Below are 13732 nucleotides of genomic sequence, written 5' to 3'. Positions count from 1 at the left end.
CAGCTGGGTTCTGGGCAGCAGCAGGGACTCTAAGCTGTCCCTGCTTCTTTGTGACACACACTCCAGCCACAGGGTCCCCAGTGGACGCATGCAATTGGCCAAGCTCAGGCCACATGCCTACCCCTCTCGGCCAGGGTCTGTAGAACAAGCATCTGGACTGTTTCGGCCTCCGGAAGCGGCGGGGCTGGAAGGCTCACCCAGGGGAAGCGAGGTTCAGACGCTGGGCGGCTAAGACACAGCAAACGCCCGCCCAAACCCTCCTCCCCACTTGTGTTTCAAAAACAAACGCAGAGGGCCGGCCTGTGGCTCACTCGGGAGGGTGCGGTGCTGATAACACCAAGGCCATGGGTTCGGATCCCATATAGGGATGGCCGGTTGGCTCGCTGGGTGAGCGTGGTGCTGACAACACCAAGTCGAGGGTTAAGATCCCCTTACTGGTCATCTTTAAAAAAAAACAAAACAAAACAAACAAACGCAGAAACAAAACCTCCCGCCCCACTGGAAGCCACCTCACCCTTCCTAAAGGGAGACCCCCGCACCCCCGGGTTCCAGATCCTGCATCCCGCTCCAGGTCTGTCCCTGTTCCTCCACTTCTACTTCCATTCTCTTGACATTTAAAAAATCTGTGGACTAAATCGATCCACTGAGCACCCCCAACCCCACTGTTGGGTACCACACCCCAGTGGGGCACAGAAGGAGAGAGAAAGGACGTGTTGGTGCAAATGTGCAGACAGCAAAGAAGCAGAATCAAAAGCTCCCCCTGTACGGTTAGTCCCAGGGCCACGCCATCCCCCCCAACCTGCTCCGTGTCCCCTTGGCCCACGGTCAGCACCTCAGCAGCAACGGTGCAGGCCAGGTAAGTACCAGGATCTTCCTTCTGGAGAGCACTGAGCTCTGCGGGCCTGCAGGGAGGCTTATTCCTGCACTGAGCTCTGCGGGCCTGCGGAGAGGCTTATCCCTGCACTGAGCCGTTGGATGTGCTGGTTTCAGGAGAGGCCCCGAGGAGTCCTTGGGCTCTTTAGCTCAATAGCAGCCCTGTTCCCCGACAGCCAGGGCCTGCCACCCATCCAGCGCCACACCCCACCTTCCTCACCCACCCACGCAGGGCACGAGCAGCCCCAGAGGCTCAATGCCCGTCTTCACTGCCAGTTCGAAGGAATGTGGATGTGTCTCTTAGAAACATTCCTCTCTTGGGCACGAAACCTCGAAACCGGCAGAGCCCAGAGTTTCAGGGACTAGCAGCAAAGCTTCGCACGGGGTGACGAGCGTGCTACTCAGAGGCACCGCCCGCTCACGCATGTGTGCTCTGACTAGCTTGGCAGATGCCATGGCTGGAGGGCAGCTTCTTTTTTTTTTTTTTTTTTTGCAGTTAATGATAAAAGAATGTATTAAGGAATCTGGAGGTGGGTGGCTCCAGGACTGGCTGACCTGCTGCCTGCCATGTCCTCAGACCTGGGTTCTTGCTGTGGTGCAACCTGAGACCAGGCTTGCGTCCCTCCCTCCTCAGTCACTGGTTCTGGGGAACTCCCCTTGAGGCCCCAGATGCCCTTGGTGGAGGGCAGGTGGCTGTGACACAGATGCAAATCACGTGTTTCTCCAGGGACCACTGGGTCCCCTCCTGAAGGCTCCACGTCCATGTGCGCTGGTGTGGTTCAGATCACCCCCGGCTCATGTACCACTTTCAGGTATTTGGACCAAAGCTGGTGTGGACTGGAAGGAGAGAGGCTCCCTGCTGAAGGTGTCACTCGGCTCCAGACCCTGGACATGTCCTGGGTGGTCCTCCCATCGGCCCTGCCACAGGCCCCTGGAGCCCCCAGCATGCATCTCCAGCTCCCCACCCTGGCCTGGAAAATCATAAAGGCCATGTGCATGGCAGCCCGCACCAGTGGACACAACACCTCACGCTCTGACACGAGCCTGTGGGTCTCCAGTAAAGGGGCTGGAGCCGCACCCCAAGTCTGGTATGTGTCACCGCAGAAGTCCACAGAGACCTAATCAAGGTTGTGTCCTTGTCCAAGTGGCCAGATGCACAAGGGCCAGCCACTTGGTCTGGTCCACTGTGATGACCATAGCATGATGCAATGGCAGGAGGCAGGCAGGACACGTGTGTGCACATGGAGGGGGAGAGAAGTGCTCTCAGCAACACTGTGTCTCATGTGTGGGGCTGCAGTCACCTGCTCCAATCAGGCCACATCTGCAACAGCTGCAGTGCCAACTGGGGTCCTCACCTGGTGGAGGTTAAGATAATCTACTAACTAAGCACTCAAGAGGCCCCCAAACCCCTTCCCTGGAGCTCAGCTGCCTGGTTAATGGCCAGGAGCCTTTTTGGCGAAGGCCAGGAAGAAGGTTGTCAGCACTGTACACACCTGTCACTTCGTCACACAGCCCTTTCTCTAAGGTGCTTGACCGCCTTTCACTCAAAAGGTGATCCAGGAATTGGGTGAGGGGCTGAGACTCTATCATTATGGCTCAGCACACCTCTGCTCACCAGATCTTGAGGGTTTTCAATGATAGAAACCGAGTAACAGAGTTGCAGGCTATAGAGCTCTTTTCCCTGCCCATAATCCTGCACTGACTGGGCAAATTGTCGAGCTAGGGCTGGGTCTGGAGCTCACAGACCCCTCAAGCCCATTCACAGACTGGGTCACAAACCCTTCACACACCAGGCTGGGTCCCCAGACCCCTCACACGCAGGTCTATGAGCAGATCTATGAGCTAGGTAACCAGCAAACAGGTCCTTGGAAGCCATAGGTTTGAAAGCATGGCTGCCTAGAGCGGTGGACGCCCAAGGCAGATGCCAGCCAAGGTGGTGGCATCGCACATGCACACCAACTCCACCCCTCACACACACACAATTTGTTTACTGAACCACCCCCAACCAGCCTGAGGTGAGGTGAGCCTGATTAAATTATTCTATTTTCCCAGCAAAGGTTGTCTATCTGTTTCGGTCCTATGCACCGCAGGTTCAGCTACCCACATGTCCCCACTGCAATTGGGAAGACTTTTCAATTGCAGTGTCTCTGGGGGCTTCTCTGACCTACAGAGACAAGTTATAAGAGGACTTTCTAAGAGGCCAGTGTCTCCTTCCCCAGCACACTTCCCCAGGCCTTGGGGAAAGAGAGCGTCCTGGGTCTGTCCCTAGGGACTAGGGAATGATTGCACATGGTACACACTTCAGGGTTCCTGGCTTCTGCATTCCTTAGATTCCTTTCTCGGCATCATGCCCAGGAATTCATGGGCCACCAGCGAGTCTAGTTTTCAACCGATTGAGGAGATAATTAGCACCACTCCCAGCTGCTCAAGCTAGTGCACAAAGCCAGAATCTCTGATGGATACACCTGTACTAGATATTTTTAGCTTCAGCTTCATATAATGAAAACCCAAAATAGCAGTGGCTCATATGAGACTTCTTTGTTTTCTCTCGCATGAAAGAGAGAAGGCAGTCCTTCTGGAGGTGGACTCCTTTCTGCAACACTGTCCTAGCACATGAATGCCATCCTTGAGATTCCAGTCGTTGCTCTGTCTTTAGACAGCAGGAAGGAGGTAGCAGAAAAGGACAAAGGCCTGTCCCCACCTATTACACCCCGAGACTCAGTGGTTCGGTTAAATTTGGCACTGGTTCGGTTACCCTTGCCGGCCAGCTGCCAAGAAAAAAGAAAATCTGGCACCTAAGTTATCTCACTTGCTTCCTCCGGGTCCTGCCCTGTGCTGGACCAGACTGTGCCTTCGGTTTTCAGAGTCCTCAGCTCTGCAGCTGCACGAGATAAGAGATCCCTTAGCAAGGCCATAGAGAGTCCCTATGTTTCAATCTACAACTTAGGCTGCGAATTTAGGGATTTGACCTCGTCATTTCATCTCTCCAGTCCCATTAGGGGCAACCACCCCGAAACATCACTGCCAGGACGCCCTTGGTTCTTTATGCTGTTCTGCATGCAGCAACTCTGTCCCCCACGTTGCGCCTCCAGCAGGCACATCACTCCAGGGACCACAGGCAGTCACTGAATCCGCCAGCCCAGCACTGTGCACAGTGCGGATTCCCTGGACGCCAGTGGGGGGGTTTAAGAGATAATTTTGTTGGTATATAACATGTGAGGATACTTCAGAAAGCTCACGGAGGCTGGCCAGTTAGCTCGGTTGGTTAGAGTGTGGTGGTCCTAACACCAAGATCCAAGGTCTGATCCCTGTCCCAGCCAGCAAAAGAAAAGTTTGTGAAAAAACAGAATTGGAAGATAATATACATCTTATTATGAATTTTTTGAAGTACCCTCATGTGTATATATACACACACACATATAAGTGCAGAGCTCAATTAATTTTTTTTTTGGTGGCTGGCCAGTAAGGGGATCTGAACCTGTGACCTTGGTGTTATAAGCTTGTGCTCTGTTATGTCCCTGGAACTGAGAACCTGACTTTTAGAAAAACTCCACCCTTCAGTTTCTCTAAGTTTCCTTCATCGAGGTCTCTGTCTCCCCCAGTCTCTGTTCCCATGAGCAAGCTGTACCCGGAATGGAACATTGTGACCATCTTCCTAGGCCAGATGCTAATCTTAACCCTATAGAAGGTGGCACTCAGTGGCCTCTCCTGCTGATGCCATTTTTCGGCTCAGCCCAGCAGATCCACTTGCTGCTTGCTAATGAAATCTTTTCTTGCTTTACCTGGCTAGCATCTCCTTCCTCAGTGACCCTACACTAACCAACTGAGCTAATCAACCAGCCCTCAATTAATTTTTGCATTACATTTAGACACCCACGTAACTACCCCCAGGTAGAGACAGTGAACATGTCCCTCGCCCCAGAAGTCTCCCTCGGTCTGTGCCCCCACCCCAGGGAAACCACTGCTCTGACTTCTATCGACACATTAGAATTTCCTCTTTGAGTTTCACATAAATGGAATCGCGGGGCGTCCTCTTCAGTGTCACCTTCTTTGGTTCCCGTTATGCTCATGAGATTCATGCATGTCATCGTATGTAGCTAAAGGAGAGTTTCATAACATATTACATGAATATACAGCAGCTTATCAACCTATGCTACCGTTAGTGGGTAGTTGGGTTGTTTTCAGGGATTTTTTGGTAATTTGAATAAAGCCTCTATAAGCATTTTTTAAAAATAAGTATTTATTGAATAACAACTATGTCTTAGGAGCCGTGTAAGAAACTTCTACGTGGGTTAGAGTTTTCCAGAGTTGCTGGGCCCTGAGACTCACTGGGGTAACTCAGACTGTCTAGGGGAACTGTGTAGGTTTTTATTGTGGTAAAATACACATAGCAAAAAACTTACCACCTTCTGTTTATAAGCACACAGTTCAGTGGCATTAAGCACATCCCCCAGCCCCTGGTAAGCCCCATTCTACTCTGTCTCAATGGGTTTGGCTCCTCTAGGGACCTCATGTGACTGAAATCCTACAGCATTTTTGTGTCTGGCTTACCTCACTTGGCATAACGTCCTCAAGGTTCATCCATGGTGCAGATGTGTCAGAGTTTCCTTCCTTTTTAAAGCTGAAATATATCCCCCTGCATGGACGTATAAGGGCATTTAAAAGATCGTACCATCTTTCCATGAACTTCCTGAAGTCCCCTGGTCCTTGTTCTGTTTGTCACTCCTTTGTTGATGGGAGCTGGGTTGTTTCTCCCTTTGGGCTGTTGTGAATATGGCTGCTACGGACCCTGGTGGACAAGCAGCTGTTTGAGTCCCTGCTTTCAGTTCTTTTGAGCATATCCCCAGAAGTGGAAGTGCTGGATCAAACAGCGATTCTGTGTTTAGCTTTCTGAGGAACCTCCCAGCAACAGTCACAAGGGTCCCCAGAGCTCCACACCCTCATCATAATAGCCATCCTAATGGTGGCAAAGTGGTACCTCATTGTGGTTTTGATTTGCATTTCCCTAATGATCGGGGATATTGAGCATCTTTTCATATCTTCATTGGCCATTTGTACATCTTCTTTGGAGAAATATCTATTCAAGTCCTCTGCGCATTGTTGAATCACTTTGGGTTTTTTTTGCTATTGGGTTACTGGAGTTCTTTATCTAGTCTGGATATATGAGGGCACTTCGAAAAGGTCGTGGAAAATTAGAATTAAAAGATAATACAAGTTAGGGCACAGCTTTCAAACACCAGGGTCATGGGTTCAGTGCCCTGTACTGGCCAGTGCCAAAAAAAAAAAAAAAAAGATGCAAATCCTTCCATGAACTTTTTTGAAGACCCCTCCTACAATCTGTAAATATTTTCTCCCATTGTGTAGGGTTGTCTTTTTACTCTTTTGAGGGTGTCCTTTAAAGCAGGAATTTTGTTTACTTTGGTGAAGTCCAATTTGTCTATTTATTTTGTCTGTGTCTTTGGCGTCATATCCAAGAAATCATTGCCAAATATGTCCCAAAGCTTTTCCCCTATACTTTCTTCTAAGGGTTTCATAGCTTTAGGCCTTACATTTAGGTCTTCGATCCATTTTGAGTTAATTTTTATATATGGTGTGTTAAATAAAATTATAGGAGTCCACTGTTTTGGACTAAACTCCTAGACTAGGCCCCAACAGACCAGACTAAAAAGCAAAATGGTGTCACCCCTGCTAAATTTCCAGCCACCAAAGTAAAACCCAGTAATTATCTGACCTTCTCAGAAATCAGGAGGGAGAGATAACAGCCAATTTCCCCTAACACCCCAGTTTAAATCTTCAATAGGTCTGATAATGAAGTTCCCTGGTCCTTAATCCTTACACAAAAGAGAGACAGGCTGAAGTCACCCGGTGTTAACTAGCCAGTTATTTTCCTATTGTTCCAACGGTTTAGTCTCCCTGTCCCCACCTTACAAAAAAAGTAACTTTAAAATGACCAATCCATTTTTTTTTTTTTTCTGGTGGGTGGGGGTGTCCGGCCAGTAGGGGGATCCGAACCTTTGACCTTGGTGTTACAGGGCTTTGCTCTAAGCAACTGAGCATCCATCCAGCCCAGTTCTTTAATTATTCCTGCTTTCTTCAGTCAAATTCTCTTGATAAAATCCACCCCCTCTGCACAGCTCATTGGAACACTTACTCTCTTTTATGGAATAATGTGTTGCCCGACTCTAGAATCATAATAAAGCCAGTCGAGATCTTTAATAAATTTATTATAATTTTGTTCTTTGACAGGTGTTAGTTAGCGAAGAGTCTCCAGGAACATTCTTATGTGTATCTTTTGATGGACGTATGGACTCATTTACCTTAGATGTGTACCTAGGAGTGGAATTCACGGGTCAGTTAGCTGTAGCTGATGTTGCCAAGCACTTTCCCCAGGTGGCTGGACCAGTGTGCACTCCCGCAGGGTCTGAGAGACTGAGGTGCCCCACGTCTTCACCAGCACTTCATGTGGTCAATTTTTTTTTAATTTAGCCATTCTGGTGGGTGTGTGCAAGTGACATTTTCTCTGCTTCCAGTCCACTATTTCTCTGAGGGTCTATTACCTGAAACCCATTTTGAATACCTATTTTTATGCCAGCCAGGGCTCTGTTGCAAACAACAGAAACCAACTCTGGTTAATTTAAGCAGAAAAAAGACTTCCGGAAGGAATTAGGAAGCTCACACCATGATGAGAAGGCGAAGAGAATTAGGCTTAGGAGCCGAGCAGGAATTAAGTAAGGTTAGTGTCCGGTTAACTTTCGCTAAGTAACAAATCACTCCAAAACTTAGTGGCTTAAAATGACTACCATTCATTTGCACATGACCCTGTGGGTCAGAACTTGGACTGAGTTCAGCTGGGATGCTCTGCCTTGTGTTGGAGTGAGCAGGACTAAAGCTCAGGCAGGAGGAGGGATGGGCTGACAGGAGAGACTCCATCACCATGCAGCAGAGACCCCAGCGGCCACAGACCACGTCCTGTTCCTGGGAACACCAGGGAGGGCAGGAATTGTCCCTTCCCACAAGCATGTCAGTTGCCAAGGTTGCCCAGTCCCCTGGGTGAGCATTCTCTTGCAGGCCTCAAGAAAACAATGAGGCCCCCACCTGCTTAAGCTGAAAATAGAACACCTTGGGACCCAGTGACGAAGACCCCAGTCGTGAGACCAGGACCACCCCCTTTCACAAGCCCCCTGCCCAGCTCTTTTGCCTTTAAAAACTCATCATGCTGAACGCACTGGGAGCAACACCCCTCTTCCGTGCTGGCTCCCTTGTGCACGAGCTTTCAATCAACGTAGCTGGCTCACACTCCCTGTGGGTCCAGTGTTCATTCCTGTGACATTGACTCCCAGAGGACCTGGTACCCTAGATCTGGCAACAAGGCCATGTTGGGACCTCAAGCCACGTGGGCTGTAGGCAAATTTTTAAATTTGTAAAAGGACATGGTTTTTTTCTTGGCATGCATTTCTCTGAGTTCCCTCTTTTTGCATGTTATTTGATATTTTCAACCTTGATTATGGGGCAAGGTGACATGATTTACATGAATGTAAAGTTGCTTTCCAGCCAGCCTGAAGCTGCAACTTGCCATAGGACACACACTACCCAGACCCAGAGATAACAGCAAGGACGGGAACAGAAGCCAGACAGAGCCTTGGCGAGACCTTGCACCTGGCCCTTGGCACGTCCCCCGCCCTCCTGCTTTTCATTTCCTACGTTCCACTCCCTCAGCCTCTCCTGGAGCTGGCTTCAGTCTGTCTGTCCTCCTTCAGGTTTACCAGGGAGGTGGGTTAGCCCAACATCTCTCCTCAGGTCACCAGGATTCCTGAAGAAGAGCTGACTTCCATTTTCACCAATATTTGACTTTTGAGTGGTTTGTTTTCAAAAGGTGGCAGGCAGCCGGACCTGTGCCAGGTAACATTTGTCCCCCCCAGTGCTGGCTGGGCTCGCCCATGTCAGGGGCCTCACTGGGATGGCTGAAAGAGCTGGCAGGGTGGGGCCCTCTCCATGCGGTCTCTCATCCTGGTGGATACTAACCCAGGTTTGGTCACATAGTAGCAGCGTTCCACAATGTGACATGCCATGCCTCTAGAGGCATTGGCTTGAAAGACACACATGACAGCACAAGGCCAGTGTAGATCCAAAGGTGGGGGGATAGAGTCCACCTCCCAATAGGACTTGCTGCAGAGAATGCATGGCCACCTGCAGTTGAGGACCTTTGGACTCAGTCAGGTTAGAATTGAAACCAGGATTCAGGTCCCCACACTGGCTGGCCGCCAATATATATATATATTGAAACCACCAACAGCCTTGCCATGGACATGATCACTGCTCCCTTGGGACACTGGGTTGGGGATGTTGCAGGTGCTGTGTGGCTACCACCCCCGGCAGAGTTCTGAGCCACTCCTGCCCCCTTGAGACACGTGCTCCAGATTCAGGGCCCCGTTAAATAAAATTATAGGAGGCCATTGTTTGGGACTAAGTTCCTGCACTAGTCCCCAACAGACCAGACTAAAAACCAAACTGGAGTCACCCCTGCTAAGTTCCACGTTGCTTGGGTTGTGATCTGACCTTCCTAGAAGTCAGGAGAAAGAGATTAACAGCCAGTTTCCAGAACAGGCTGGTTTAAATCTTCAATAGGCATGATACTGACGTTCCCTCTGCTTTAACCCTTACACGAAAGAGAGACGGCCCGACGTCACCTGATGTTAACTGATCAGCTTGTTTCCTGTTGTTCTGTCTCCTGTCCCCACCTCACCAGGAAAGTAATGGCGTGACCAATCCTCTTTTTTTTTTTTAGAAAAGATGACTGGTAAGGGGACTTAACCCTTGACTTGGTGTTGTCAGCACCACGCTCTCCCGAGTGAGCTAACTGACCGTCCCTATATAGGATCCGAACCCGTGGCCTTGGTGTTATCAGCACCGCACTCTCCCGAGTGAGCTAACTGACCGTCCCTATATAGGATCCGAACCCGTGGCCTTGGTGTTATCAGCACCGCACTCTCCCGAGTGAGCCACGGGCCGGCCCCCCAGTCCACTTTCTGTTCTTCCTTCCTGCTTTCTCCAGCCTTTCTGTCTCTAAAGTCTTTGCTATTTGTAATAGACTTCAGAGCGCTTCTCTGTCTGTCTGATGGTGCCTCCAGGGTTGGTTCTCACATTTGGCTCCCAATAAACTTTACACAATTATTTCTGCCTCAACAGCCTTAATTTCGGTCAACACCCCCAAGAGGCCAGCTGAGGGCAGCCACCTGGCCATTTCAGCTCACCTGGTGGCAGGTTTCCCAAATGCAGGAAGGCAATTCTGATGCACGAGGAACATGAAAATACATTACAGGCACCCACAGAGTGGAATATTATACAGCTGTTCAGAGGGATTGGGTGGCCCCTGTATGTACTGTCATAAAGGATCTCCAAGGCACAATATCAAGTGAAAAAAGAAAAAAGCATCTGCAGAACAATCACGGTTTTCCGCTGGGTCATGTGCCCACCCTGCCTCTTTCCCAGAATGACCTGGACAGCAGCTCTCGGTCCCAGGGAGGGACCCAGGGGAATCCTGTCCTCTTCGCCATAGCTACGGATTTGGGGGAGACTTGGCTGCGGGGATAGGGGCATGTGACCCGTGTCAGCACCTCTGCCAGGGAAGGGGTTCATGGGCCACTCTTTTACAGTGAAAACACTCGTGTGTCTCTCCTGCAGTGAAATGTTTCTTAGAAGCAGCCTCCTGCTGCTGAGGCCTTTGCACCCCAGGTTTTGGCCGTGCCCGTGCACAAGTGTGCCTGAGACTCCCTGAAATAGCTGGGACTCCAGTGACTTCCTTGTGCCCCACCCATTCAGCCCTGGGGAAGGTGGCAGGCCCGGGCCTCGGCAGGAGCTGGACAGAAAAGGTTTGATGTGGCAGCAGCCGATCTTCTGAAAGAATGTCGCTGGGGAGGAGCCAGGAGCTCAGAGCCAAGCATGTGGAAGTTGCAAAACAGCAGAGAAGGAATGTAGGACTCTCTTCCTTGGTTGCGCGTTCTCACACTCCTGCTCCAAGCATGACGCGCCTGCTGTCTGCACATACCACGCATCACGTGTGTATGCTCACATGCGTGCCTTCACGGGACCAGCTTGGTCATTCCTATGGAGGCTCTTCCGGGCAAAGCTCAGGGGGACCCATCAGCACTGGGGTCTCTGTCTGCAAGGGGCTCAGTCAGGGTTGTGATACTGTGATATAATCCAAAATAATGCATTTCTTGGTCTTCATCCTGGGTTCTGGCTCCTAAAACCCTTGGAATTAACTGAGTGAGTAGAGGAAGGAGCCCTTTTCAACCTTACCTGAGTTTATGTGAATGAGGTGACTCTTGGTGGCCCCTAGACAGCTGCAGGAGAAGGCTGGTTGCTGAAGGAATCGGCCACCTGCTTAGAGGGTTGGAATTTTCAGCCCCACCCCAGACCTCTGGGGCAGGGAGCTGGGCTGGGGATTGAGCTCACTGCGGACAGCCAATGACTTCATCAACCATGCCTCTGCAATGAAACCTTCATAAACACGCTAAACATGGGGGCTTGGAGAATGCACCCAGGCCAGGAGGGTGATGGGACCCCAACTCCACAGAGACAGAAGCTCCTGCCCTCGGGACACTTCCAGACCTTGCCCCATGTACACCTTCCCTTGGCTGTCCATTTGTGTCCTTTATAATAAGCCAGTAACAGTAAGTAAAGTGTTCCCCCGAGCCCTGCGAGCTGTTACAGCAAATGGTTGAACCTAAGGAAGGATCACAGGGCTCCTCCATTAGTAGCCATACCGACAGAACTGTGGGTCACCCGGGGACCCACCACTTTTGATTAGCATCCGATGTGTCTTATGGGACTGAGCCTTTCACCTGTGGGGTCTGCACTAACTCCAGGTAGTTAGTGTTAGAATTCATTTCGATTGTGGGACACCCAGTTGGTGTCCACGGAGAATTGCTTGGCATGAGAAAAAAAACCAAACCAAACCTGTACTTTCGGTGTTGGAAGTGTTGAGTGGAGAAACAGTTTTCATGGGGAGCCTCAGGGGGAAGAGACAGGATGAAGGTACCATCCCGTACCATCCGCAGAGATGGTTGAGCCTGTCGCAGCTGCCAGGAGGGACAAAAGACGGGTGGGGCCATGCAGGCGGGAGCAGCTGCAGCCCTGGGGTGGACTGAGGATACCGCCTGGGGCTGTGACCTGGAAAGAGAAAAGGAGGCAGAGGGCACCCAGAGCTGGTTTGGGCAAATCAAATATGCTGAAGTGTGGGACTGGGGGTCTTGGGAAGGCCGGGTCAGCCAGTCCAGAGGGGTGCTGTGGAGCTCCAGGACTCTAAGGACATCACCGCACTGCCTGGGGTCAGGCAGGAGCACGAGGGGCCCCTCTGACCCCCTCAAATCTCCCTGTCCTTTCTCTTATAAGGACACCAGTCATTGGATTCAGGCCCTGCCCTACATGCAGGATGATTTCATCTCGAGATCCTTCACTTGATTACCTCTGCAAAGACCCTATGCCCAAAGAAGGCCACAGCCACGGGTCCCGGTGGCTAGGACTTGGACATACCCTTCTGGGGGACGCGATTCAGCACAGAGCTCCAGGAGCAGAGGTTACTCAGCCCGCACACGTGTTCTCTAATCCGAACCCTGCGGCATCCGGTGGATGCTGGCGCCGATGGGTGGAGTCCTGGCGTCTGGGGGACCGTCCACGTCCCCATATCCCCCCACAGGCCCTGCACGCCCGGAACTGCAGGACCCAGCGCTCTTCTCACCTGGAAACGCCGCGCCCGAAGCCCTCCTGCCCATGTGGGGCACGTGTTCAGTTCCGAACTCTCCGGCTGTGTCCCGGGAGCGGCTCACTTGGAGATCCAGGCTCGCAACAGACCTTCATCAGGTCCCCCGTGTGGGGCAAACTGCTCGGCCAGAAATTGATGGTGAATTTAATCAATGCGTGGATGTTCTCGGTGGGGTTGGTGAGAGAGGACTTGAACGAACCATTAACCATGACAACTTAAAAAGAACCAGGAGGCCAAATCAGGGAAACCACTGAGAGGCAGGTTCGACTTCATAGAAGGGATACATTCTAAGTGTGGACTGTCACAGAGGTCCGCCTGGCACTTTAATTAGGAGGTAGCCCAGTTGAGACTGGGCTTGGAGACCTGAGGTCCAGTCCTTAGTTTCAGAGCTGAGTCCCTTTACCCCTCCCCCACCAGGCTCCCCTTCTGTAGGACGGGTGCTCTGACAATTTCCACGCTCCTTGTCATCTCTGAAGTCCCTCACCCAGAACCCAAAGCAACCAGCCTCTCTAAGGTGGCACTGTTGACACGGTGACAGGCCAAGACACACAGTCCTTTTGCTGCCTGAATCATTTCCAGAGCATCCCAGGTGACACCACTCCGCCCTCATCTGTTTAAGGAGCTTGGGCTGCTGCAACGGACTCGGCCATATGCCTACAGACCCTGGGGCTCCAGACCTGCCTTCCCAGGAAGCCAGAGCTGACTTTCCTTCTTTTTCTTTTTTGGCAGCTGGCAGGTAAGGGGCTCTGAAGCCTTGACCTCGGTGTTACCAGCACCATGCTCTAACACAGCAAGCTAACCTGCCAGCCCCCCGGAGCTGACTCTCTAAAATGCAAGTTTGCTCTTGGAATATCTGCAAAACAACATCCCAGTTTTATCTATCGAATAAGTCATTCCACCTCCCCGTGGCAGGATTAAAGGGAGGGTGACTGACAAAGATTCTCTGCTTGGCCAAACTTGGGTCAGGCTTCTAAACCTTCTCCTAGGCTCCTCTGTGCGTTTCCTTGTAAAATCTGGTTTTAGCAATCCCTGCCTAGTCAGTTTAGCAAGATAAGAAGTCCCACCCTCCCTATCTGATCGCTCTGGATATCTGAT

Source organism: Galeopterus variegatus, unplaced genomic scaffold, assembly GCF_000696425.1.
Source record: "Galeopterus variegatus unplaced genomic scaffold, G_variegatus-3.0.2 Scaffold1302, whole genome shotgun sequence".
NCBI lineage: Eukaryota > Metazoa > Chordata > Mammalia > Dermoptera > Cynocephalidae > Galeopterus > Galeopterus variegatus.
The sequence above is the reverse complement of the archived record's forward strand: the minus strand, read 5'-3'. Positions refer to the sequence as shown.